The 4765-nt window shown below is 43.6% G+C and overlaps 1 long non-coding RNA gene across 1 annotated transcript; it reads right to left on the bottom strand.

Annotated features, from left to right (window-relative positions):
* Positions 1–401: 401 nt before the first annotated feature.
* Positions 402–3285, bottom strand: LOC102371302. The gene is made up of 3 exons (XR_323777.2): positions 2579–3285; positions 2398–2483; positions 402–850 (listed from the first exon to the last, which is right to left on the bottom strand). It is a non-coding gene; the product is annotated as an uncharacterized LOC102371302 (long non-coding RNA).
* Positions 3286–4765: the final 1480 nt, after the last annotated feature.

The raw sequence follows: 4765 nt of genomic DNA on the forward strand, positions 1-4765 counted from the left end.
GTGCCCCTGGGGCGGCGGGGGCAGCGGCGCCCCCGGGGAGCCACAGCAGCTGAGACAGCGCCGGCAGGGCTGCGACGGCAGAATGCAGATCCGCGGCAGCGGGGCAGTGGTGAGGAGGACAGGGTCGGCCCGCGGGCCCTAGCCGGCAGTGAGGGGAGGGGAAATGAGAAGACCAGGTGATTAGCCATGAAGGCAAAGAGTAGTGACGCCTATGTTCAAGAATATACAATCTAGCTTGGGGAGCTCTGGGGCCTTTTGAGTTGATTGCCCAAAGAACATAAAGGTGACCAGGGCTCGGGGGGGCTCCAGGGATGTCACGGCCACCCCGGGACAGTACCCTGTTACACTCCTATTGACTTCCATGGATTTGTCCTATTAAATATGAGTATTGTTTGTTTATTTAGTACATATAGTTTGTCTGTTGCCTTGGTATACATATTTTTGCAGCACTGGAGAGCTGTGCCAAACAGCCAACATGTTTCTTGCCTTGGAGATTTACTCCAGGGGTACAAACTGAAATAGTACTAGTGAAACAGGACTGTACTGCGGTGCACAGACTTTTTTCACCTGATGTGCCTCAATCACCTGTGTCTTCTGCAGCCAGAGAATGAAAGAGTTCTGCATATTTCAGGCACAGTGAAAGAAGATAGAGTAAAATTAAAAACATAAGAAATGCCTGCGGAGCAGACCCATTTCATTGTCACTTCCTGCAACTTCGTTGGTGTCAAAGGTCATGTGACATCACTTCCTGATGTGATGTCACTTCCTGTGAGGTCTTTGAATATGGCTCACTGGTGCACTGGGTGATAAAAAGTTCATGATCCAGCCCCAACTCAAATTGTTAATTTAGCTGTAGGCAAAAACAGAAGAAAAAATTAGCATAAATAACTTCAGTAAACATCGAAGGTTAAAATAATCATGGAGATTAAAAATAGGGAATGATAAATACTAATATGAAAAGAAAGGAAAAAACTAAAAGATTCGCACCTGATCAGCTTGGGACCAATTCTGCAAATGTTGACACATTAGTAAATTTACTTGCATATGTAATCCCTGTGACTGGTAGAACTACTCTTTCCTAAAATTAAGTACATATATTAGAGGTCTGACTCATCAGGGCTTGCAGGTCATTACTTTCATGTGAGTAAAGCTATTAATGTATTTAAGTCTTTGCAAAATGACTCCCTTGGACTGTGAGGTCTTTGAGGCAGGACTGTCTTTTCTCAAATACTTATACAGCAGCTATCACAAAAGATACCAATCCTGACTGCTTTTGAGTTCTTCCAAAATAAAAATCTACAAGTAGAGAAGTAGGAGATCTCCTAAGAACTCACAATCCATTTTTTGGTGAAAAACAGATGTTACAATTCTTCTGTTTTACAGTTTTGCAATTTGGCTGTATTTATTAATATTTAGGTAAATGTGAAGTCTAAAGAGAGAAGGGAAAATGTTCTAACTAGAAAGAGGAGGGGGAGAGAGAGTCACTAAGCAGGATAAATGATGCTTTCCTTAACAATTTCACATTGCCTTAAGCTGGCTGGTTTAAATTTAACACAGAGGCGAATCAGTAACTTTACAATGAAATTCAACTCCATTACGTGTTCAAGGAAGTATAATGAATAATGATGAAGAATTAATCTCCCTTCTTTACAATGTGCAGCCACCTAACGCAGGACAGAATGTATTTCAGGTCATAAGCATTTGGGACAGGGGTTTACCATAGTCCTGAAGTGAAACCAAATCCATTTTCTTTTGAAAACTGCAGCTCTCCTCTTTGTGGTTCTTCTTTTACAAGGGTTTATTAATTTTAAATCAAATTCCTCATAAATTTAGTCCTTCCTTCTATAATTGAATTGTTTATTAATTTCTGTAAATATATCTAAAATATTCACCAAAAAACTGAAAGAAAAGCCTTTGAATTATTTGTAAATTTCCCTTTGTTTATGCATGGTGTTATTTCTTTAGTATTGATATGGTAGGTATTTTTTGTTTCTTAATCGGATGGTTGAAGCTTCTCATAAAATAATTATTAATAGCACCAAATGGCAAAAAGTAAAATGTAATTAGAGACCGCTACACAAGTAGTCTTGTTAAGAGACTTTTGGTTTGCCTGGTTCAAACTGAATGTAGCAGAAATTAGTAAAATCTCATCAAACTTTTCAGAGTTTAGAGAGCTTCAGGGAAAAGTAGTGAGGTAAGAAAGCTGTGTTCAAGCAATGAGTTAATATAAATGTCACATTCCATGTTATCCCTACTAATTGTTTACTGGCTTCCATCAAAATAAAGGAACAGTGACAGTATGTTAGGTATGTTAAGCTAGATCAGTTTTAGTAACCCAAGCTGCTATTAACACAGATTTTTTCAAAAAGAGAGAATATGCTTTAAAATCTTAATTACCAATCCTGCAGATACTCATGTACAAGAATTCCACTGATTTCAGTGAAGTCAACCATCATCCAACCTTGACTGCATACATTCAGGATCTTAAAAATAATGAAGATAGGCTTTTATCTGAGGATGGAAAAAAATCATGCTTCACTTTTCCATGCCTCTGCTTCCCCTCCCATCCTTTGTCTACCTGTCTGATGTAAGCGTGCATTAGTCTTTGTGGTTTGAATTCTTCAGATTGTATGACAGTTGGAACAGGGACTGGCCCATACTGTGTGTTTGTACAGTGCTCAGCACAACTGGCCCCTGATCTTGGCTGGGTTTCCTGGTGCATAAATAATAAGGTTCTCTTTCAAGAGTGAGGGGAAAGATTTGAAGCAGAAGTTTACTTCTGCCATTCCCAGCTGACAAGAAGTTGTGTAGCCTGAAAGAGGAAGAAATAGAAAAACTGAAAGTAGCAGACGCAAGCAAGATCTGGAAAGAATAAAAGAGAAAATTAAAAATTAGGGATTTGTTGTACTGATAATACCTTTACGTTTATGTTGGGCTTCTTCCTCCTGAAGGATCTCAAAGTGCAAACTACAGAGAAGGATTGTTTTGTCCACCAAGCTGAGGTGCAGTGTTACAGGCCAGCAGTTGTGAATAAATTTGACAGCACAGCTGACTGGAACAGGAAGTGACTAATCCTCTCTTCAATGCAAAGTGTAGGGCATTCAGGGAGGCAGAACACAATGACATGTACTGGAATGCTGCTAGGACACTCAGGAGAATGCCACTATTTTGGGGAAAAGCACTGGATTTCCCATTTCACTTGGAAAATGACAAGGTTCTTTGGGTGAATCCAATATCTTTTATTAGACCAACTTAAATAGCTGGAAAACAATTATTAAGGAAGCTTTCAGGTTCAAAAACCCTTTGTCAGGCTAAGGAAGTTTCAACAGTTGGCGTGTGCTCTTCCTGGATGGAATGCCATCTTGGAAAATGATACTTCTGGTGGCCCCAACCATTGGTTCACAATCAGAGCTTCTACCTATGTTTCATGGAATAAAGGCCCACTTGGGAAAAGAAAGCACAAAGATCAAACAGATCAAGATCAAGGGTGGATTCCTTAGGGGGAAATCAGATCTGAAAAAGAATGCATTGCATGCAAAGTCTTGTGGAGCTCTATCCCAACTATGCAGTTGGGCCAGGAAACGACATCAGCTGAAGAAATCCTTGCCTCTGGCATAATTCCTGGACCAGCACGGCTAAATACATCACTGTAACAAGACACAGTGACAGATCCGCTTCCAATGCAGTTACCAGGAGTACCATTAAGTTACAAAGTTAAGGGTAGGGTTGAAAGATGCTGTGCACCTAAACTGTTTACCTGATAGGCAGATAAACAATGGTTGTTACAAGGCAAGCAGTAGGCAAGAAACTAGGGTAGTTGCGCATTCCAGCAACGCAAGACCTTATCCAGTCCACGTGCAAGTGGAGCGCAGTGTGTTGGTCTTCTTCCCGTGCTCTCAGTCAACCCAAAAAGAGCACCTTCCCATCCAAGCCTTCAAGGCCCCATATTTAGTGCCCAATTCTGTGGAAGTGTATGATTAGATCCAAGAGGTGGTGAGTGCCCTGCCCTAAGATATGTGCTTCTGCACCATAAGTGGAACAATGTGGCACAGGACAGCGTACAGCATGCTGAGTCAGTGATCCCCAAGCAGCGACTTATCTGGCCCAGATGCATGCAGACACTTGACTCTTGACTCCCAAAACAAGTGCTCTACTTCCAGCTAAACAAGAGCCTGAGATCTTGCTGTGGCCAGAGGAAACACTACAAGGACACATTGAAGGCAGATCTCAAGAAAACGGATGTCAACATCAAGAGCTGGGAGGAGCTGGCTGGCAACTGGCCCCAAAGGTGCGGCAACCTTAACCAAGTAGTCAACTGTTTTGAGGTAAAGCGTCTTGCCGTCGAAGCGAGGAGAAAGCAGAGGGAGGAAAGGGTGAGAATCCCAGCCTCCGGCCTACTCTCCCCTGCAGAAAGACCTGCGGCTTTTCCGGACAGGCGCGCGGCTCCACAATCGGACTCTCCACCCATCCGTGAGCTGCAGCAGAGCTCAGCCTTGAGCGGAGGCAGGGCACTTGCCTCCCAGCCGAGCTCCGTCTCTCCAGGTTGGGAGGGTCGCGAGAGGATGGCAGGAGCCATCCCTCAATAAGAGGATGAAGAGACTGTGGCTCAGTCGCGGGTCTTGAGGTGCCCGTGCAGGTGTTGCCCCAAGAAACCCGAGCCCCTGGCACTGTTTCGGCCTCGGTGACAGCGCTGCTTCGCCAGGGCGGGGAAAGGCGGGAAACGGCTCTGCCTCTGCTCGTCCTGCAGCCCCGGGGCCGCCTGCAC

Source organism: Alligator sinensis, unplaced genomic scaffold (assembly GCF_000455745.1).
Source record: "Alligator sinensis unplaced genomic scaffold, ASM45574v1 scaffold546_1, whole genome shotgun sequence".
Taxonomy (NCBI): domain Eukaryota; kingdom Metazoa; phylum Chordata; order Crocodylia; family Alligatoridae; genus Alligator; species Alligator sinensis.